This window comes from Phascolarctos cinereus, unplaced genomic scaffold (assembly GCF_003287225.1).
Source record: "Phascolarctos cinereus isolate Bilbo 61053 unplaced genomic scaffold, phaCin_HiC Scaffold_3;HRSCAF=262, whole genome shotgun sequence".
NCBI classification, from domain to species: Eukaryota; Metazoa; Chordata; class Mammalia; order Diprotodontia; family Phascolarctidae; genus Phascolarctos; species Phascolarctos cinereus.
Window position 1 is genome coordinate 45,087,190 of NW_027555736.1, and position 24,518 is coordinate 45,111,707.

Here is a 24,518-nt window from a genome sequence, read left to right on the forward strand (position 1 = left end):
AAGTCTCACAGCCGTACATTGCTCCTGTATCTTTATCTCTATTGGATCCTTTATCTCACCAATTTGCTGTCTTTTTTTTTTTTGCAAACTATCATCTGAAAAAACTACTTTATCTTGCACGAATATCTTCATTTTTCTCCATTTGGCACTGCCATGTGGAGGTGTCTGTTTAGGTGGGTGGGTAGATTGGCAGGACAGAAGATGTGTCCCTTGACTAGCAGAAGTCTCAGGAAAAGCTATTAGCGTTCAGAGGAAGGCCTTGCTAGCAACATTTCCATCTGACCTCAACATGGTTAATGTGTCTTTTTGAATAGCACTTAGCAATAAAGAAATAAGAGCTATAGGAATAATTAATTAAATGAAATAACAAGGCTTTGTATTTTATCATTGGCTAAGTGTAAGTAATGTCTCTCTATTATGATTAAACAGAGTTTTTGAAGTCGGGTAATGGTTGTCGGAATGAAAGATTCCAAACTCTGATTTTTCTCTTTCTCTACTCTTGCCTCACTGACTGCCCCACCCAATGCTCACATCTAAGAGGAGTGAAGGCAGGGAAAGAGTAGGTCTGGGACAAATAGACTTAGGAGCTGGTGTTCACTGGCTCTCTAAACATTTACTACCAAAAGTACTTACATCTAAAAGTTGGCCAATTTTATGTAGCTCCTTAGAAAAATTACCCTAAATTCAATGCATTCTATGGACCAGCACCCACCGTGACCTTCTCTCATTAGCCCCCACCAATGTGTTCACTTTTTCCAATCAAGCAGAGGACATATGAGTTAAAAACAGGGTATTTATTCAAAATAACAGTTATGGGGAACAACTGAGGTTCCTTTCAGTGTCTGATCAAGTAAGGAGCAGTCTTTAGGGAAAGGACACCCAAACCTGTTACTGGGAGAGGAGGAGACACCATAGCTGGGGTGAGGTTTCAGTCAAGCCTGAAGATGGAGTTGCTGGCTCTCCAAAGGAAAAGGGGTGCATGCCACTGTGAGAAGACTTTTGCTTCTGGTATGTGTTGGGTGGAGGGGTCTCTAGGTTTCAGAAGGAAGAAGCCCCTCATCTTGTAGCTGAGCAGAAGGAGATGCTTTGTAAAATGGCTGTCGATCACTGACTAGAACAGGAGAACTTCACAGTTCTAGAGCAGCGTTTTGCCCCTGAACCTTTGCACTGGCTCTTCCACATGCCTGGAATTTACTCCCTCCTTTCTTTTCTTTGGTCTCATAGAGTCCCTCTCTCTCTTTAAGATGAAGAGCTCATGGGGCAGCTAGGGGGAGCAGTGTATAGAGTACCAGCCCTGGAGTCAAGAGGACCTGAGTTCAAGTCCAGCCTCAGACATGTAACATTCACTAGCTGTGAGACCCTAGGCAAGTCACTTAACTCCATTTCCTTGTCAAAAAAAAAAGGGGGGGGGAGTAGAGCTCAGGTATCACATTCTTATATGAAGCCTTTCTTGGTTCCCCAACTCCTATTGCCTTCCTTTCCCAAACTTATTTCCTTTATATTTGCTGTATATATTTCTATATGTACTTGTCAAACCCCCCATTAGAATGTAAACTCATGGAGAGTAGGAGTTATTTCACTCTTTGTCCTTGCATCCCCACTGCCTAGAACCTAGCAGGTGCTTAATAACTGCTCAGAGATTGATTATTTCCCACCTGTCAGTTTTCAGGCCAATAATCAACCCTGGCAAACTTTTAATTCCCAAAGCCTTTACTTTTAAAATTCTATAAACTTATACCTCTTACTCTTCTTCTCCCTTTGTTGTGTTCTTTGCACCCCAGCCTTGTCTGGATTTTTTTCCCCTCTCCCTTTCTTCTGGTCCTCACTCCCAAGATGCCAAGAACTACCCTGCCCTGTGGCAGCAGAGGATGGTGAGACCTGTAACAGCTCATTTTGCTATTTTATCATTATGAAGTGTCTTTGGGTCAGGAAACATTGCTCCAGTGAAGTAATTCTTTTACCTTTTTTGTGTATCATGGACTCCTTTCAACAGTCAGGTGAAGCCTAGGGATCCCTTCTCAGAATTACGTCTTTAAAGGCATGAAATAAAATACACATGATTACAAAGGAGGCCAATTATGTTGAAATATAGTTATTAAAATATTTCTTTCAAATAAATGTGTTAAGACCTCAGCTTAACCACTCTAGAGTGTCTGGGGAGAGCTTCAGGTACTTTGGAAGGCTAGGAAGATAAATACTGTCCACTAGATCAGGAAACTTGTAGCCCTAATAGTAAACAGCAGGCACAGATCACATGAGTAATAATAACTGACATTTATATAGTGCGTCAAAGTTTACAAAGTCCTTTACATCTACTATTTTGTCCTTTGAGTCTCAAAACAACCCTGTAAAATAAGTACGAGAGGTGCTAGGAGGGAACTGTGACTCAGAGGGATAGAGTGACTTAGCCCTAATAATATAACTGGGATTGGCTACCGTCTCATCATGGGACTTCCCAGGGCCTCCTAGAGACAACATTCTACTACCCCTGCAGCCTCATCAAACTGGGAATATCCGTGTATGGCCCATCCCCCACTTCCATGGGTGAGTTCCTTCTGGGACCGCCATTTTGTAAAGGGGCTCAAGCCAGCCTTCATTTCCCTGCTGGCCATCTTCCTAACTTCTGGACTTCAAACCATGCCACCTCAATGGGCACCTTCAAACAATGTCCACCTACTGTCAGCTTCCTTGTATGTGTTACCTTCCTTCATTAGGATGTAAGCTCCTCGAGGACAGAGACTTTCTTTTTTCTTCTACTTATATCCCCAGCACCTGGAAGTAGTAAGTGTTGAATAGATATTTCCTTCCTTCCCTCCCTCCCTCCCTCCCTCCTTCCTTCCTTCCTTCCTTCCTTCCTTTTTCCTTCCTTCCTTCCTTCCTTTTTTCCTTCCTTCCTTCCTTCCTCCTTTCCTCTCTCCCTCCCCCCATTCCCTCCCTTCTGGGTAAATGTCCATGGTGAGATTTGAACCTCAGGTCTTCCTGACACCAAAGTCAGTGCTCTATTCACTCACTCTACTCTGACCAGTAAAATGACCACATGAATAGAGTGACTTGGGGAGATGAAGTGTGAGGGAATGCAGAAGACTTCTTAGAATCCTCAAACAGAATGTTAGAATTAAAAGATTGTGTATGGGGTATTCAAGAGGACCAGCACCTCTGGTGTGAGGACAGCTGAGCCCTTTTCAGGGCTGCTCATCCATCTTTAGTAACCACCTGTCTTCCCACTCTCACCTGTGTCTCTAAGAAGCTGTAGTACGCACGGCAGCCACACCCCAGTAAAACCTGCTTGGCAGGTGGGCTAAACCAGATTGACAGTAACCAAGAGGCCTCAAACCTGTCAGTGAGTTAGGGGGATGTCTACTCCAAGCATGTGAAGACTTCCCCAGTGGAATGGGCAGATGAGAACAATTTGTTCCAACAGCCACAAAGATGGCTGAAGAAGGTGCTGTGGGGGGGTTAGAGCTTGGTCAGATATCGAAGATGCCAGTCATCCACCGAATCATAGGCCATCCTGGTCATCCTGACTCTTGTCTTGCCACTAGATTTAAGTGACTCTGAAGAGAGAATGAGGCTGACAACTTTGTGCAACTCTGCCTCACTTGAATCCAATTCACTTGCAAGTCAAGACATCACCCTGTGATATCATTGGTCCTCTTTGAACAACAATAGGATTGAAAGGGATCTTCTCTAATACCCTCACCTGGTGCAGAGGAGAGTGCTACCACAGGGAAACTAAATTACTAGAGACTCATGTCAAAGGAGGGCTGCAAGAGAAAAACTCTTAGCACCATCACATACCAAGTGATATTAGGTAGTCATCACGGGTAATTACAAGTTGCTTATTGCCCAATATATTCAATCCAGTTCAGCAAACACTTATTAAGCACTACTGTGTACCACAATAGTAATACAAAGATTGAAAATGGCTCCTGTTGTCAAGGAATTTACATTCTACCAGGAGGATTTGACAAATGTACTATGCATGTATAAAATATAGTACAAATATACTATATATATGTAAAAGATATGTAAATATATGATAATTTGAGAAGAGAGAACCCTAACAACCAGGGAAAGTCAAAAGACTTTATGGGGAAAGAAGGCAGTTGAGCTTTGAAGGAAACTAAAGATTCTAAGACATGAGTGAGGAAGAAATGAAATCCAGGTGTAACCCATGGCCTTGTACCCCAGGTTCTGAGTTTCTATGGACTGAGTTCGATCTTAGGGACCACATCAGCTCAGTTGTCCCTAACCACAACTGCCTCTGAGAAATCACTGTCTCTTAGATGGCACAGTGGATAGAGTATTGGACCTGGAGTCAAGAACACCAGAGTTTAAATCAAGCCTCAGACAATTACTGGCTGGGTGACCCTAGTCACTTAACTTCTTTCTGCCTCAGTTTCCTCCTCCGTAAATAATAATAGCACCTAATTCTTAGGGTCATTGTGAGGCTAAAATGAGATATCTGCAAAGCACTTTGCAAACCTTAAAGCACCATATAAATGCTACCAATTACTATTATTGTTGCTATTGTTATTATTATTAATTTTATACAGGCCTGGGATTTCACTGGTGTCGAGAACTCGTAGTAAGGAAAACTATTTTATCAATGCAGAACATTTAAGTTCCCAAGATCACGTGGCCAGAATGCACAGAAGGTAGGATTTAAACCCAGGTCATCCTGACTCCAAGGCAAGCTTTTTATCCATTACCCCATATTTCTTCAAGAGTTCTTTTAAGAAGTCTCATAATGTACTTCAGATATAGCTAGCATCTAAGTTCACATTTTTGTTATTTAGTCATTTTTAATCATGCCCAACTCTTCATGACCCCTTTTAGGGTTTTCTTGGCAAAGAAAGTAGAGTAATATGCCATTTTCTTCTCCAGATCATTTTACAGATTAGGAAGTGAGGCAAATGGGATTCAGTGACTTGCCCAGGGTTACCCAGCTAGGAAGTGTCTGAGGACAGATTTGAATTCGGGAAGATGAGTCTTCCTAACTCCAGGCTAAGAGCTCTATTCACTGTGCTACCTAAGCCGCCCCTGGTTACACATATGTGTAGTTTAAAGGATTGACCAGATTCTATATAAGAACTATTTTATATAAGAACTAAAGGTAACAGTGAATACATTTAGTATAGGACAGCTTTTCCCTTTTTTTTTTTTTGAAGGCAATTGGAGTTAAGTGACTTGCCCAGGGTCACACAGCTAGTAAGTGTCAAGTGCTTGGTCTGAGGCCGGATTTGAACTCAGGTCCTCCTGACTTCAGAGCTGGTGCTCTTTCCACTGTGCCACCTAGTTGCCCCAGCTTTTCCCTTTTGACAGAAAATATAAAGCAACAGTATCCCATAAGCATTTTGTGCAATTTTCCTCCTTTCTTTGGTAGTTCCGCCACTTCCCAGACTCCTACCCTCCTCCAGACTCATGATTCCATCTGGTAGTTCAGAGTCCCCTCAGAAAGGAAATGATCTTAGGACTGCTACTGGAACATCATGAAATTCACTTTCCCCTCCAGAGACTATACAGGCCCCAATTCTTATGGAACTATCCTGGAAGTGAACCGAGGGCTATTTGACTGGATCTTCCCACTAGATCTTCAATGTCCAAATAACTTACAGTAATACCAGAGGGTAAAGTCTGGGAAGTTTGCTCCCCAAATCATGGTCTATACTTCCCACTTCTTTTTACCTCAGTTTCCTCAATTGTAAAATGGGATAATAATGGCACTTACCTCACAGGGTTGTTGTGCAGATGAGATAATATTGGTAAAAGTGCTTAATGCAATGCCCTGCACTTAGTAGATACTCTATAAATTCTTATTTTCATCCCTCTTCTCTTTTCCCCTCCTGCTTCTCTAGCTTCAGGGTCTACAAGTGATCCTCTTACTTCTCAAGATAAGTGTGTGCCAAGGATACACTGCTCAGGAAATGCCCTTCTCCTCTATGTGGAAATTGGTGTTCTCACCGTTTGAGCTACATGGCTCCTCTTCTCTGGGTCTGCAATCTTTCAGGCTGAGAGGTTATGCCAGTGCCTCTCCAAGACTGAGGTTAGAGACTCATCATTCAGAAATTCTCCTTTGGAGTCATATGGGAGAGTTCAAGATCGTGTATAGTTCCCAAGTGCCTCTGCTACAAAGCAGACATTAGTGGATTCCTCTACCCAGGACCCAGGACCCAGGACCCAGGTCCATGCATGGGGTTTGTTCTATTCTTCAAAAAGGGAAAAAGATGGAGTCTGTGATTTCAGACTTGATCTCATCCATTCCTGTCCCTTCCAGCAGATTGCCCTTTCTACCACACACTCTGTCTAATTTTCAATCTCTCAATATCTTCTGGCCCCTTTCTTGTTGCCTATGAACATGCTTATGTCTTCCCTGTGCTTAAAAAACATCTTCACTTAATCTGACAATCTCCTCTATATATCTATCTACCCACCTACTTATCTGTCTATCCTTCCCTTCCCTGAGAATTCCATGAGAAAATTGTCGATAATAGGTGCTCCACTTTGTATCCTCTCACTTGTTTTTAAATTCTCCACGATCTGACTCTTGACCTCATCAGTCAATTGAAACTACTCTCTCCCAAGTCACCAATGATCTCTAATTATCAAATCTAATGACCTTCTCTTAGTCCTCATCATTATTGATTTCTCTGTAGCCTTTGACACTATTGATCATCACCTTCACTCTAGGTTTTGTGACATTGATTTCTCCTGGTTCACCTCCTATGTGTCTGACCATTCTTTAGTCTGCTTTGCATCCAAATCATGCCCGATTGAATAATCGTGGGCTCTGTCTTGTGTACTTCTTCTCATTTCCCTCCATACAATCTCCCTTGATGATCACAGCAACTCTCATGGGTTCAATTATCGTATGTATGCCGATGATAGCCAGAACTACATATCTAGCCCTAATCTCTCTCCAGAGCTATAGTCATGCATCACCAACTTGCCTCTTGGACATCTCAAACTGACTGCTCTGTGGACATCTGAAACTCAATATGTCTAAAATATAACTTGTTCTATTTTGTATCAAACACTCCTCTCATTCCAATTTTCCTCTTACTACCAAAGGTGCCACCATTTTCCCCAGTCACCTAGGCTTTAAACCTCAATATTACACTCAACTCTTCATTCTGTCTTACTCTTAATATCCAATCAGTTGTCAAATCCTGTCATTTCTACTTTTATGTTTCTTGTATGGGTCCCCTTCTCTCTACTCATGCAGATATCGCCCTTTTACAAGTCCTCATCACATCTCACCTGGATTATTTCAGTAGCTTTCTAATAAGTCACTTTGAATCAAGTTTTTCCCCCCTCCAATCCACTGTCTACTTAGTCACAAAAGTGATCTTCCAAAAGCATCGATTGGATCCTGTCTTCCCCCCTATTCAACTCTAGTGGCTCCCTACTTTTTCCAAATAAATAATCTGCCTGGCATTTAAAGTCCTTTACAATCTGACCCATTTCAACTGTTGTAGTCATCTTACACTTTGTTGTCATTCAGTTGTTCAGTAGTGTCTGACTTTATGACCAAAAGGACCATAGCACACCAGGCCCTTTATCTTTTACTACCTCCCAAAGTTTGTCCAGTTTCATGTTCATCTATCTATCCATCTCATCCTCTGCCATTCCCTTTTCTTTTTTCAGTCAATCTTTCCCAACATCAGGGTCTTTTTCAATGAGTCCCAACTTCTTATCATGTGGCCAAAGTATTTAAGCTTCAGCTTTAATATTTGACCTTCCAGTAAATAGTCTGAATTAATTTATTTAAGTATGGACTGATTTGATCTCCTTATTGTCCAAGGGACTCTCAAAAGTTTTCTCCAGTAACACAATTTGAAAATGTTGATTCTGCGGTGTTCAGCTTTCCTTAAAGTCTGACTCATAGCCATCCATCACTACTGGAAAAACCGTAGCTTTGACTATAAGGACCTTTGTTGGCAAGGTGATATCTCTGCTTTTTTTAGTACGTGTCCATATTTGCCATAGCTTTCCTTCCTAGGAGCAAGCTTCTTTTAATTTCATGGCTGCAGTCACCATCTGCAGTGATTTTAGAGCCCAATAGTATAAAATCTGATACTGCTTCCGTTTCTTCTCCCTCAATTTGCCAAGAAATGATGAGACCAGTTGCCAAGATCTTAGTTGTTTTTTTTTATGTTAAGTTTCAAGCCAGCTTTTAAACTCTTCTCTTTTACCCTCTTAATTCCTCTTTACTTTCTGCCATCCGAGTGGTATTGTCTGCATATTTGAGATTGTTGCTATTTCTCCCAGCAACCTTAATTCTGGCTTTTGATTCATCCAGCCTGGCATTTAACATGATGTACTCTACATAAAAGTTAAATAAATAAGGTGACAATACACAGCCTTGTCGTACTTCTTTCCCGATCTTAAACCAATGGGTTGTTCCATGTTCGGCTCTAACTGTTGCTTCTTGGCCCACATACAGGTTCCTCAGGAGACAAGTAAGATGATCTGGTATTCCCATTGCTTTGAGGACTTGCCACATTTTGTTGTGATCCACACAGTCAAAGGCTTTAATGTCGTCAATGAAGCAGTAGATGTTTTTCTGGAATGCCCTTGCATTCCCGCAAATGTTGGCAATTTGGTCTCTAGTTCCTCTGCCTCTTTGAAAGCCAGACTGCTCTTCTGGTGCTGCTTCACATATTGCTGAAGCTTAGCTTGCAGAATCTTAAGCACAACTCTCTGGTGTGTGAAATGAACACAATTGTTTAGTAATTTGAATATTCGTTGGCATTGCCATTCTTTAGGAATGGGATGTAAATTGATCTTTTTCAGTCCAATGGCCGCCGTTGTGTTTTCCAATTTTGCTAGTATATTGAGTATCATCTTTTAGGATTTTAAACAACTCAGTTGGAATTCCATCACTTCCACTGGCCTTATTGTTAGTCATGCTTCCTAAGCCCCACTTGACTTTATTCTCCAGGATGTATGGCTCTAGATCAGTAGCCACACCATCATGGTTGTCAGTGATGTCAAGATCTTTCTGCATAGTTCTTCTGTGTATTCTTTCCACCTCCTCTTAATCTCTTCTGCTTCTGTTAAATCCTACCATTTTGGGGGATGGGAATTTTACACTTTACTTCCTTCCAAGTACTCTAAAATCCTGTTCCATTAGGCTACTTCCTGCTTCTCACAGGAAACTACATCTCCTGACTCCACACCTTTGCAATGACTGACTCTCCTGCCTAGAATAGCATCCCACCTCTCCTCTGGCTCCTAACTTCCCTAACTTCATTTAAGACTTAGTTCAAATTCCACTTTGTTCATGAGGCTTCCCCTGGTTACCTCAGTCCCCAGTCTCTTCCTTTTGAGATTAACTTCCATTTACTCTCTCTCTCTCTCTCTCTCTCTCTCTCTCTCTCTCTCTCTCTCTCTCTCTGTGTGTGTGTGTGTGTGTGTGTGTGTGCGCGTGCGCGTGCACATGAGATGTATATATATATATATATATATATATATATTATATATATATATATCACATGTGCATAGTTATTTACATCTTTTCCATTACAATATAAGCTCCTTGAGGCTGCTTTTGCCCTTCTTTGTATCCCCAGCACTTAACACAGTGCCTGGCATACAGTAAGCACTTAATAAATGCATTCTGACTGACTGATACCTCTCATAGGAAGATATAATCAAAAATCCCAAACCAAAGAGGCAACAGCATACAGCAGAAAGCCTTCTATACTTGGAGTCAGAAGACCTAGTTCCAAGTCCTGTTAACTACTACTTGTATAATCCTGGGCAAGTCACAACCTTTCTCTGTGCCTTAGTTTCTTCCTCTAGAAAACTGACTCTATGGGCAGTTAGGTGGCACAATGGATAGAGCATCCGGCCCTGGAGTCAGAAGGACCTGAGTTTAAATCTGGCCTCAGACACTTGATGCTTACTAGCCGTGTGACCCTGGGCAAGTCACTTACCCCCATTGCCTAGCCAAAACAGAATAAAAACAAAAACAAAACAAACAAAAAAACAAAAAAACAACTAGAAAACTGACCCTGAAGTTCCCTTCTAGCTCTCAATAGGACCCTGTGATTGTAAGGCTACTCACCTCATAAACTCACCAACCAGAATCAAGGACTTCTAATCAGCACCACTCCCCAAATAGTTTCATGCAAAGCGACAGAAGAGTTTGGGGAATAGCAAGTATAGTGTGGGTGGAACATACAGCATATGAACAGGATGTGAAATAAAGCCGGAAAGGTAGGTGGGAACAGATTCACAAAGGGCTTTAAATGCTCTTCTGAAGAGTTTACTTTATTTGAGAAGCTCTAGGGATGTACTTGAGGGTCTCACACAGAAGTGCCATGATCAGATTCATGCTTTAAGGAGGATTACTTTGGTACCTCTGTGAAGGACCAGTTGGAGGAGGGAGAGAGTAGAAGTCAAAACACCAGTGTTCCAGATGAAAAATGAAAAGACCTGAACTTGGATGGTGGCCATGTCAGTGGAGAATAGGGAATGGATTCCAGAGATGTTGTGGAGATGTGATTAAAAAAACAAGCTTGACAGCTGATTGGATATCGAGTGTGAAGGAGATAGAAGAGTCAAGAATTTCTTTGTTGTTGTAAGCCTATATAAATTCAAAGATGATGGTGTCCTCAACAGAAATAGGCAAGTGAGGAGTAGGGATGAGTTCAGGGAAAAAGATGAGATGAGATGAGTTTGGGGGAAAGATGCTGCTACTGCTATTACTACTGCTGCTGCTACTACTGTTACTACTGCTGCTGCTGCTACTACTACTACCGTTACTACTGCTACTGTAGTAGTATTTTGTGCATGAGACTGAAATGTTTCATTTCAGGGCATTTCAGGGGGGCATTTAGGTGGCACTATCCAGCAGCCAGTGTAATATGTGGGACAGTGGAATTCAAGAGAGAGGTTAGGGCTGGATATGGAGATTTGAGAACAATTTTATGATATGATAATCACACCCAGGAGAACTGATGAGATCACCAAGACAGATAAGGCAGAGTGAAAAGAGAAAGTGACTCAAGATGGGGCCCTGAGGAGTATTCACATTTTGGAGATTATTAGGAAAGATAACAGAAATAGCAAGGTCAATAGAGAGTAAGAGAATGAGGAGAGTGCAATGTCACAAGGAAGGACAACTCTTGGACAACACTGTCAAAAGCTGCTGAGGAAACTAAAACTAAAAGGCCAAAGAAAAAGCAAATGGATTGAACAATTAAGGCATATCTGAAAATCTTGGAAAGGGTAGTTTTAGCCCAGTGTCAAGGACAAAACCTGGATAGTTAAAAGTTTAAAAGCAAGTGAGGAAATAAGATGCACCTAGGATAGAGTTTTTTGCTAGGTGTAAAGCCTGTGCTGCCCAAGTAAGTTATTTGTGTCCACATGAGTTTGCTAATTACAGCTCATGGGAAGGCATAGATAGATATCTCTGAAATCTTGCCCACTTTTCTCCAAGGGAGACTGTGATTCATGCCTTGAGGAAAGCAGGAGAAGGGGTAACAAGACTGCCCACTCCATTCTCCTCTGAACAAGAGAGGCTTGACCAGACTGGAATTATAACTATCTGTCCCCTTGCTGGTCTAGCGGCACACTCTTTATAGGGTCAAATCCAAAATCCACTGGTTTCCCTGGTTACTATCCCTGAAAGAAATAGGATAACATCAAGCTTACACTTGCAGGCTTGACTCCTCACTACTAAATCCTAGTTACAGAAAAGACCATCACAAATAGTAAATTATGAGTAGATTCATTAATAGTAGTAGTGGCAGCAGCAATAGTAATAGCAGCAGAATCAGTAATAGTAGTAATAGTAGTAGCAGCAGTAGTAGCAATAGTAGCAGCAGTAGCAGCAGCTAACATTTATATAGTGCTTACTATGGACCAGACACTGTGTTAAGTACTTTATAAATATCTCATTTGATCCTCACACCAAACCTGGGAGATATTTTTGTACCCATTTTTTCGGTTGAGGACACAGACAAAGAGAAGGTTAAGTAACTTCCTTAAGATTACACAGCTGGTAGGTATATACTATATATACTACTGTATGTTCTGAAACTGAATTTGAAATCAGATCCTTCTGACTCTGGGGTGGAATTCTCTCCACTGTGTCACCTAGCTGCCCTAGTAAATAAATCAAAGAAGTTAGTTATACCAATTAGAATATACCAGAAAACACACACAAATGAATGAACTATTGTGTTGGGAACAAGATGAGATCTTGGTTCAACCAATAGAAAAGCCCTGATGTCACCCAAAGGATAAATCTCAAAAAAATCAAGGATGTGTTGAGGGTCTGGATTCCCCTCACGTCTGCCTCTCAAAGCCTGTCTGTCTGTCTGTCTGAAGTCTGTCCTAAAGAAAGTCTAAGCAAGAAGGAAGAGCGTCTCTCCTCTCTGAGTCTCTTGCACCAGCTCTACCCCAGTACTGTCAGCTTTCCCTCCTCTAATCCAGAGAAACATTTTGCAGGCAGGAGGAAGCCCTGGGTTGCCTTTTCCCTGCTCAGCTTGGTTGGGAGTCAGGTTATACAGGTGTTTGCTTATGAAAGGAGAAACAGTGAACTATAATTTGAGGGAATGGAAGATCCAAGCTATTTTTTTAAGGATTGGGGAGAGCTAAGAATGTAAGTAGTGGAAAAGTAGACTATAGATAAGCAGAAATTAAGGATGAAAAAGGGGATGGAATAATAGGAAGGGCAAACTGTCTGAGGAGAGAGGAGGAAAGAGATTTTAGGTTCCAAGTAAAGGAATTAGGTCTTGGCAAAGAGAAAGACCACTTCTTCCTTAGGCCAGAACAAAGAAGAAGGCAAGGAGAGGGGTGTGATGGAGATGGCTTTTGCAATGTGGAGTAGGGGAGAGAAGGGAGCTGGTGACAGATGGTCTTTATTTTCTCTGTAATGTAGGAGGCATGGTCCTCTGTTGAGAGGGAGGGTGGAGGGAGCTTGAGGAGAGAAGTTTGGAACAGCTACTGTCGGGAGGGAGAGGGTTGCTCAGGGGAAAATAAAAATAAAATTTAAAAATAAAAAAATTAAATTTTGTTTAAAAAAATCAAAATAAATGGTCATTATGTTTCCTTTTCTTAACAATACCCTACATTCGCATAGCGTTGCTTTTTACAGAGCTAGTGGATTTCTAGTTGAAAGACTTTCCCAGATTTGTACGTGAGAGCTCTAGCCAAGAGAAGGGTGACATCCTCAGAAAGAAACCAGAGCTCTTTGAACTGCATTGCCTCTGACACATGGGCTCCAGGCATTTCCAAGAATATTGATTTCAGCCCTGCTCAGTATCACCACTGAAGGGTTTCTTATTCCACTTGGAGATAATAATACTAAGTGGTTCATTCAGAAGAGTGATTTTCCAATATATCAAAAATATTTCTAAAATGCAAACTTTCACACACTTAGTTATGAGAGGTTGGAGGAAAAAATATGGAAGCCTCATAAACTAATAATTGGTATACTGGCTGAGACATCATCACTCTTCACATCTGGAGAAGGAGGCATGGCAGAAAGCCAGGAGCACTGGATTTAGTCAGAGGACCTGAATATGAAGCCTGAATTTACTATTTATTCCCTGCGTGACCTTGAATAAATCATCAGCTCTCTGTGCCTCGGTTTCCTCATCCTCTATCAAATAAGAGTTTGGATGATCTTGAAGGACCTTTCCAGTTCTCAATCCATCAGACCTTCAGGAAAACAAGTGTTCTTAGGGACCCTATCAGAGAAGGGGGAGAGGCAATTGCCCTATCTCTTTCATCCCACCTTTGTAGACTTGTAAGTCCACCAGCCTTAGCACGGTGGCTAGTCAGCACCACTAGCTAATGTCACAATCCCTATCTTGTATTTGCTGTTGAGGCTACCCTAGGGTTCAGCTGTGGGGGAAGGTAGGCCCCTAACTGTGACATCTCTCTTTCCTCACATCCTCACCTTGGCCTGTGGAGAAAAGTTGCTAATAGTCATGTTGCTTTTGGCTCTAGTTTGGGCTTTTCCCAGAGAAGGGGAGAAAGTTAAAAAGGTACCCAAAGTACAAGAGTGAATAAGTATGGAAAAAATTGTTTATTCCCATAATGCTAAGCAAAGTCATAAAATGGTTAGAGTAGAATCCTGAATTTTATCGCTACTACTACAGTCAGGATGCTCAGAGTCAAACTTCTTCAGTGCATAAATAGTTTTTTTCAAGGGCTGCCAACTAGCCAGTTCACATTTTATTTCCACTGAGCACAATTCAAGCCTTATCTTCTTTCCAGTAGCCTTCTTCTCCAATGCCAAAGCTTTTCTTTTTGCTGTTGCAATGGCAACCACTTCAATATATGGTGCCCTCATTGCCAGCACTCACAGACCTTCTAGGACCTACTGATATTTGCATGATAGATGCTAGAGGGGAGAAAGCCCAAAGGAAGAAGCGTGGTAGCTGGGTGGGTCCAGTACAAGTCTTGGTGGTTGAATCCATGTTCTGAATGAAGACCTGGAGCCAAAGGACCATGGCCCTGCATGTATGCCAAGGTAAGGAAGGAACATTTCTTCTTCTACTGTGCACTGGAGTTACATCCTGTCTTCTTGGGAGCTGGAGACCACATCTTCTACAAGGTGTGGCATCCTTCATTTTCAGCTTTTTTGGCTCAGCAACCAATCAAAGGCACTCAACCCAGTGGTGTGTCATATGTAACAGAAATGGATAGTGGATATCTGCGCATGATCAAATTTCCATGCAGTCTTCCACAGGAAGGCAGCAAATATCTGTACATGTATGTTCCAAGCCAGGGAGACCTGTTACACAGCTGTGTCATGTGCCTTGGCTATACAACCTGAGAAGAGGGGGATGGCCCACGGAATGAGAAAAGGAAGGCAGAATAAATTGCTCACAACAAAACTGTAATGATCCTTCCAGTCCATTCACTTAGCTGAGCCCCTTCTCCCCCATCACAGCCTATCCACCACTGCTACTCACAGGATGCTCAGAGCATGTACATTTGGAAAAGGGGAGATAGGACCAGTATCTCCCCTGCATATGTGAACAGGGAAAAATGTAAGCCATTTCATCAAGTCCCTATGATTTTAAATGACAAATTTAGCTAGCAGCATGCAAATAATTCTCTGTTCTTATCTACCATCATTCTATCCTGAGCAGCACTGGGATGGGGAAGGTGGGGAGCCAGCTGTCGTAAAGCTCCCAGAGTAGTACCTTAGCTGCATTTATTGAGGTAGAAAATGTATCCCATTGTGGGGGAGGGCTGGCACTAACTGAGCCTGAGTATGGATAAACCCCTGAAAAAGTCATTGCTGGCTTCCACACTGGGACAAGGCACCTGTCACTTAAAGGTGAGCAAGCCACCATCTTGGGCACAGGATTCATTTCTATGAAAGTGAAAGTTGGCACTGCCTGCTGCAATACAAAAGAGGGAGACTATAGTATACTAGGAAATATGCGACTCAACAAATTTGTAAATCATTTTGAAATAAACTGCTGCATATGAAATCATATTTGTAACTATTTTAAATCATTCTAATTACCTTTGTAGTCTGTCCAAGGCTACAACTGCTTCTCTTTTTGGACTCTTTTATGTTACATGTTTTATTGAGTCCTAAGGATGTCGCATAAAAAGAAAATGGACTATATTATGCCTTATCCATGTAACCTCAGCCTAGCTCTATTTGTCATGGCTTTAAATGAACTTAAGCCATAACATTTTTTTCTCTATCTTTCCCAGTTCTTCATTGATTTTTCTTCCATCTCCTCTTTCTAACCTTTATTAGATAATGCTTCCTGATGCCTGGTCCTTCCTACTCCATTTCGTCTTTTCTGTTTCTCTTTTGCAGGATACCTTATCTTGCCTGTCCTGCTTCATCCTAAGAGAGAATTAGACAGATTCCCCATAGAGTTTAAAATGAACGAAGAAAAGTGGCTGGTTTCCATGAAATAATTTATCTGATTTAAAAAAAAAAACATCTCCCCAACCCCACAACTGAAAACTAGCTAGGATTTTTATATTATTTAAATTGCTGGAAGAAGGATTTAGATACAAAAATAACTGTCAAAAGATTAGCCTCTGGAGGAACAAAGGTTAGTTCTGAAATTTGATACTAGAATCACTGCATGAAGAATTAGCATATTTGAGAGGGAACATTTTAGAATCAAGTACCTTTGTGATCCCCAGCTGGATTGTACCATGATCTCATATAAATTTATACACACAGACACTGACACATATTTACCCATTTGTAAATCCCACAGTTACAGTGGAAGCCACACAATAATGATACAATCATAAAATGCTGAAGTTGGGGGTCATCTAGTGAAACATCCCAATTGTACAAAAATCCTTTAAACCTTTCAGTACCAGATAGTCACCAAGACTTTGTGCGTACATTTCCAGTGATGCGGAACTCCCTTCTTCCCAAGGTAGCCAGGTTCTTTTATGTGTAGCCATAATTATTAGGAAGCTGTTCCCAATTCAATTTAATTCAGTTTACTAATGTTTACTGAGGACCTATTATGAGAAAACCACAATATAAGGTGCTGGGAGACACAAAGACTCCTCAACACAGAATGTATTGTAAATGTTTAATAATTGCCCCTTCCAAAAAAAGTATACACGACACACTTTTAACTTTAATTCGCATTAGCAACATTTTCTCCATCACTTTCTTAAGTCTGGACAATCCACAAAAAAAAAAAGCCCTAATTTATAGCATTTGCTGATTTCAGAGGTGTAAATGCTCAAATTGAAAACTTAGTAATTGGTTGTTTGAAACCTGCTCAAGATGCCTCCAGCATATTTCTGCATCAAAAAGTTTATAATCTAGGAGTGGAGATGACACGCATGCAAATATATATGACATGAAGAAGAAGGTAGTAATTGATAAAGGCTGAGTAGAGGCAAAATGGTATGGGAATATAGAGGAGGGTGAGATTGCTTCTGGCTGGGGGAGGTGATATTTCAGGAAAGAAAAAAAAAAAGATTGAGGACCCACGTAGTACTGTGTCAAGCACTAGTTATAAACAGATGATAAAATACACAGTCCCTGACCTCAAGGAGCTTATAACCCAGAGGGAGATGAGCCATGGGACACAAGAGCTTCAAAACAAGTCAGTATAGGAGTAAGCCATTAGGAAAGACATGACTTTTTCTTTTTTCTTTTTGTAATAAATATGGATACCTATCTAATATATAAAAGCTGGCCCATATGGAGCTGGGATAGATAGATAGATTCCTGATCAGGGTTCTGGACCACCATGTTTCTAAGGGAGACTGGGATTTCTGACTTTGTAAGGAACAAGAGGAAGGCTGTGGATGGGTGCTCATTCTTGCACTCGTCCGTCTCCAAGAAGGTTATTGGGTTAGAGTTCTATTTTTCCACCACACCTTGAATGTTGGCAGTCCAGGGAAGAACCGCTTTCCCTGGGTGCTAAAGGGGAACATAACAATTAGCTTTTCCCACCAGCTGAGCTCCCTGTCACCAAACACTTGGCGTGCGCGCACGCGCGCGCACACACACACACACACACACACACACACACACACACGACAGACAGTGAGCAAACTCATTTATCCAAGCCAACAGTAAACAGAAATCAGAGAAGTTGCACAGAATAGAAAAGACAAAAGAATCCATTAGAGTAAATGAGCTCTTCAGAAATGAGACAAAATCTTATATCAGTCATTGGGAAATCCTTTCCTAGCAGTCTCTGAGTGTGCAAGCATAAATAACTAAGGGACACACTGGAGGAAGGGCTAGCTCCCCTATGCTGCTGGGACTTCAGGGTGATCTCCTGTCTACCATCTAAAAGTTGACTTGTTGTCTTCCCCCCATCTCTTTTGGACTCTGCTTCTGAAGTCTCCACCATACGCAGTTTCCCAACTTGGAGGTATCTGAATCAGGAGTCATATCTCCTTAAGAATATGTGACACTCAGCATTACCAAGCTATCCTTTGGAAAACCACCCCAAGCTTGGGGAGGGGATGGGCTCATATTTTTTTTATTCCCTTTTTTTTAGGTGAGGCAATTGGGATTAAGTGACTTGCCCAGAGTCACACATCTAGTGAGTGTTGTATGTCTGAGGCCGGATTTGAACTCAGGTCCTCCTGACTGCAGGGCCGGTGCTCTATCCACTGCACCACCTCACTGCCCCGACTCACATTTTTTTAAAAAGAGTGGCATGATTGGTCTGAGGGGGAAGGGATAATTTTTAGCTGATGGGATCAAGAAAAGTACCAGAGAGAAGAAATAGCATTTGGGTCTTGAAAGAGTAGAGAGAAATATGTCAGGAGTCCATTCCAAGAATGGGAGATGGCATCTGGAAGTGGCTGGAGGTGCCAGAGGCCACGAACGAACTCAGGGAAAAGTAAATAGTCCAGTCGGCCTGATGTTGAGAGTATACCATCCTACTAAGCAACAAGGTTTGAAGCCTCAGAAGCATCTTCGGCTTTTCCCTCTTACCCCTCACATGCAATCCCAAGTCTTGTCGATACATCTCACCTCTGAGCTCCATCTAGTTTAGATACTCATTACTTCTCACCTAGATTACTGCAACAGCCTCTTAATTCCTGCGTCAAATCTCTCCCCACTTCAGCCCATCTTACACACTGCAGCCAAAGTGATTTTTCTTAAGAACCAATCCAACCATGTGACTCCCCTACTCAATAACTCTGACGGCTCCCTACTGCTTCTTGGAAAAGAGATAATCCTAGCTTTTAAAGCCCTTCACAACCTGGCCCAACTTATCTTTCCAGACTCATATTACTCATTATTCCTTCTCCTGCACACTCTGATTTAGCCAAATTGGTTTCTTCTCTGTTCCTCTCACGTGACCCTCCATCCTCCATCTCTTTTTCACTCCCTTTTCACTTTCACCTCATAAAATCCATTTCTCCCTTCAAGACACAGCCAAAGCACAGTCTTCTACAACAGGAGTTTCGAACCCTTTGTGTGTGTGTGTCATGGACCTTTTTGGCAGTTTGGTGTAACTACAAACCCCATCTTAGAATAATGGGACTTTAAAAATTCATAATGGAAAAAATGGTCAATTTTAATTAGAGGCTAGGGAAAATAAAGATGTAATTTTTCCCCACTCAGATTCATGGACCCTCTGTAACCTATCCACATTCCCCTCCATTCTAAATGAAGCCTTTCTTGATCCCCCAACTCCCACTGCCCTCCTTCCATAAATGCCTAATATTTAACTACTTTGTATTTATATTCTATACATACTTTTATTGTCCTTGTTATCTCCTCCTTTAGAATGTAAGTTCCTTGTAAGTAGGAATTGTTTCATTCTTTCTACTTGTATCTCTAGTGCCTAGCAAGGTGCCTGGAACGTAGAGTATTTAATAAATGCCTGTTGATTCATTGCTTGATTATAATGCTAGGGTTCTAACCCCCAAACATCATAAAAATGAAAAAAGGACCTATCTGAACGAAAATATTCATAGATGCTCCATTTGTAATAGCAATAAACTGGGAATGAGCTATATATCCAGCAATTGGAGAATGGCTTGAATAAATTATGGTATATTAATGTAACGGAATATTGTGGTAACCATAAAAATGATAAATATGAGGCATATAAGGAAATATGGAGAGACCTATATGAAGTGATGCGGAGTAAAATCAGTAGAATTAGATAATTGTAGTCAGTAAAACTATATTCGAAAGGGGAGGGAGGGAAGGAGGAAGAAAAAAAGAGTGAAAGAAGGAAGGGGAGAAGTAAAGAATGGAAGGAATAAGGAAAGGGAGGGGAGAAGAGAAGAGGGGAGAAAGGGAGGAAGAGAGGGAGGGAAGAAGAGATAAAGGAAGGAAGAGAAGGCCAAAGCCGGTGCACCTGTGGTGGATAGGAAGTCAAGAAAAGAACACAAAACAAAAGCATTTTATTTACCTATTATATTTGTTCTTTTTCCTCCTTAAAGGGGCATAAGGTAAGATGTTGCCTCTTGTTTCATAGGCTTCATTCAAAGTAAGACAGTTTTGTTGATACTGTAAAGAGTTCAGTTTTGAAGAAAAGCAAATGTCTCAAGAGCATATCATTTGTTCCTACTCTGGTCCATAAATCTTCCAGTCAATGAGAAGTAGTGGGTGGCAGTTCTCCATTTTCCTATTATAATGCAGGCTCTCAGAGACATGTTACAGATCTGCTAGGCCAGCTCTATAACTGCATTATATTTTATAGTGCATTATACCTTAATTACACAGACATTATCTTAGATAAAAACTACAAGCAAGCAAGGTCATCTAATCAATTTGACTCCACTCTTAGTTCAAACTACATAAAGACATAGATAGAAAAGATCACAAAGTATCACATTTGGCCATTTCCGTGAAGATGCTGCATCAGCAAGGGGACGGCTTGGTCCAAAGGTGGACAACAGAAGATATTCATTCTAAAGTCCCCCTTACACTCTAAGATGACTCAATTGTGTTCAGAACAATGGTTCTGAATATATCCATAGTTATGCTTAGGACATTACATTTGCAGATATTAGGTAGTACAGGAGAGCTGCTTGCTTAAATGGCTCCCCTAGGTTCCATTAGAAGTCCTTTCCTAGGTTAGGTGCAAGTAGAAGACAATACTAGTAAGAGAAACCACCACAACAAGAAAGAACTCAGCTGTCTGTCCCGTGGATTGAAGGCTGAGGTGCATAGAGAGCCTCTTCTCTGGGGATTTATAGGATGGGATGAGAATTTCTATCCACTATGATTTCAGATGATATCCTCTTATGCCTATACAATATTAAACAAAAGAACAAGCTCCTCAGGGGTATAGTGATACCCTTGATCTTGCCATCATCCACAAATGTTTCAAAGATCTATGATGAAAAATTTAGTAATTCTTTATCTCATCACAATTTCCTCTTATTTTCCATCTCTCCCTATGTCTTACCCAGATCTTAAGCCTATTGTCAACTTGATTGGAATCTCCAATTTTTCCATCCTTCAGTGCTCTCACTGACTATCACCTTTACTCTAGTTTCACTTTCCTCTTTTCCCATTCTCCATTCTCTAATTAGCCAGTTCAGTTTTACATTGTTCTCTATTCTTGACTCCTTCGCTCTTTCATCTTATCACTAGTCAAATCCCAATGATGCTTACTCCTACCATCCTTCTCCTCTGCTCCCACTCACACACTGCTAAAGTCAGAAAAATTCATGCAAATGTACTAACTGAATCCAATAGAAATTTGTTATTTAATCTCATCTGGTTCTTTACTGCAGCTAGAAAATCCTTTTACTCCATCCTGATTGGTTCTCTCTCCCACCACACCAACTGTTCTAGACCTTCTCTTTCCCTCTCAAGCTTCTGAAAGAACCGCATGCCTCTGTCTTCTGTTAAAGGCTTTGCTGTAAGCCAGCTCTTCTCCCCTTCCCATTTCACAACCTCTTGATATCATCCCTCATTCTCTCCTTCTCTCCAGTCTCTGATTAAAAAGTGGCCCTCCTCTTCATCAAGGCCAATCAATTTCTCTACCCTTCATCCCACCCGCTCCTGTCTTCTTCAGAAAATTGACTGCTATAAGCTTCCTTTTATCACTAATCTTCAATCTCTCCCTACCGCCTGATTTATTCCCTGTTGTCAATAGACATGCCCCAGTCATCCTCATTCTCACTAGAGCCTATCATCCTTGCTACCTTTTGTCTCAAATCTCTTCTCCCTTTTTCAGCCATGCTCTGAAAGATGTCATCTCTATACATGCTCTCTCCACTTCCTTTCCTCTCACTCTCTTCTTAATTCTCTATGATCTGGCCTCTGACTCCATCTGTCAACCTAAACTGCTTTCTACAGTTACCAACAATCTCTTAATTGCCAGATTTAATGATCTTTTTTTGAATCTTCATCCTTCTTGACCTCCTTGAAGCATCTGACCCTTTTAACCAATCTCTCCTCTTGGGTACTAGCTCTTCTCTGAGTTTTCCTAACACTGTTCTCTCTTGGTTCCTACCTGTCTCACTGCTCCTCAGTTTCCTTATAAGTGTACTCTCTTCCCCTAAGACTCTGTCTTGGACCCTTTTCTCTCTATGTTTTCTCACTCAGTCACCCATCACCTCCCATGAATTTAATTATTAACTCTACACTACTGATTTCCAGATCTATACATCCAGCCCTAGTCTTTCTCCTCACCCCAGTTCTGCATCACCAACTATCTGTTGGACATTTTGAACTGTATCATAGGCTTTAGAGATGAAGTCATTTGGTCCAACCTTCTCACTTTACATATGAGAAAACTGAGGTCCAGCAGGGTTAAGCTACTTGGCCAAAGTCACATAGATACCAAACATCAAAGGTAGGATTTGAATTTGGATCCTCTGACTCCAGATTGTACACAATCACAGTCTCATTCTATCTTTACAACAACCCTGGGGGATAGTTGACAGGCTGGGTGTTCCCATCCTTGCTTTATACATGAAGGTACTAAAGCTCAGGGAAGTTGCTACCTTCCTGAAGTTACTCAGCTTGTAAATGTTGGAAGCAGGATCCTAAACCAGATTGCTCGACACTCCAGGTCCAGTACCCTGCCTTTCATTTGAATTAGGATTTGGAAAAATTTGTATAGTTCTTCCAAGAGACTTGGAAGAGTTATAATGCAAAACTATACTAACAAAATACTGTATATATTTACAGCTCTTTCAGCCTGTGTAAACAGTTTCTAGGAGAATGGGATTGCCTCCCATTAGTACATTAAGATGGCAACATTATACACCATGATGTGGCACCACCATTTTTCAATGGTGTATGTGTGTAGGTGTGTATGTATATACATATGCATACACAAAATACTATATATACACACACATATATTATATATAATATAAGCTTATTATATACATATATATATATATAGTATATTGTTTAGGGTATATAATATACTATATATAATGTCATGCACATTAACAAATACATGTTCTATTCATAGAATTTTATATCCAGATGAAATTTTATATTTTGGAGATTCTTAGAACACTGATATATTGATAACATATTGGGTTAATATGCAGTGTTTTAGATTGCTGATTAAGTGAAAAATACCTTAATAAATGCAGATAGAGTTATCGTTAAATTCCTAGAAGAATTATAAATTTCATATTTCCTGACTTGCCTGTGTTTTAAGTTAAAACATTAACTACGGAAAATAATAAAGAGACTTGAAAAAAACTTCTCCTCCATACACAATCCCATCCAGTCGCTCGGATTGCAAATAGTGACTCGGGAACAACACCATGATTTCAGGTAGGGTTCCAAGGAGTCCCTCCTCTTCCTTGAGCAAATCCCATCACTCGCAACACGATAATCCAAAAGGAAATAATCCAGTCCACTAAACACCTCTTTCCTTTCCCTTCTCTGTGCCTGCTCCTTCCTGGTAGGTGCGACCCTAACCTGCCTCTTAGTTTTTCCTCCTTCTGCACTAACTTAGGGAGGTGCTTGTAGAGGGGCAGCAGAAAAGTCACCCCTTCCACATAACACCACATTGGAGGTGATCTGGGCCGGCCAGTTCATTTCCCTCTGGTGGCTGCTTCCTTTTCTTCCCCTTGATTAAAAGACATATTTCACAGCAAACCACTGTAGTTTACTGGAATTTATGAGAGGAAGTGCTATGTTAATGTCAAGAGCAGAACAGCTACCACCATTTAATCTTTAGGATAGCATATTAATATCATTTGGTCCGACATCCCAGCCTGTGTCTGAAGCTGCCTTGTTTCTATGGGGTTACTTGTCAAGAGGGGTTGTTGTTATGACTCCTGAGCCATTGGGGGGAAAAGCTCACACCACTTATTGGCCGTCATATCTCAATGGGAGAACCATGTCCCTTCCATCAGAAAGGCTGTGAATTCTTTTCTGAGTTTTGATAGGAATAATCAGGCAGTTGAATCCTTTCTTTTATTTCTCTGGGATTTACACTGTAACATGCCTTTGTTTTTTCCAGATGTCTTACCTAATAAATCCAGATTTTCATAAGGAGATTTGAATCCAAAAGCTATTGCTCTGACTTCAAAGACATGAACTGAGATGGAGTGGGCAGAGAGGAAGTGCATATTTTATTAAAATATTTTAGTAAGATATGGAATCCAGTCATGATGACAAACAAAAGTCATTCTAAATTACAGCTTTCCTTGGCATCACTGTGCCCAAGGGGGAACCAAGAAAAATCCTGGTGGTGTGACAACATAAGCATCTTCAAACATAGTTCACATTTCTGTTATACTTTTTTCATTCATTCATTCAAGTATAGTTACAGGCATTGGGTAAACATACACATAAATCAAAAAGACCTTGCCCTCATGGAACTTACATTCTGCTGGAAGGGAAAAGAGGTGAATAATATATATATACAGTAGATAAGAAATATGTGTATGTAGTAAATGCAAGGTAATTTGGTGGAGGTAGGGGGAGGACACTTGCAACTGGAGAACCAGGAGAAGTCTTATACTCTGAAGAATCAGGTAATTTTATGGTTTACAAAGCAGCTTAAGCTGAAATGAGATAAGTATGGCGTTTCAGAATATAAATAGCATCAATTCCCCTATTACAGATGAGCAAA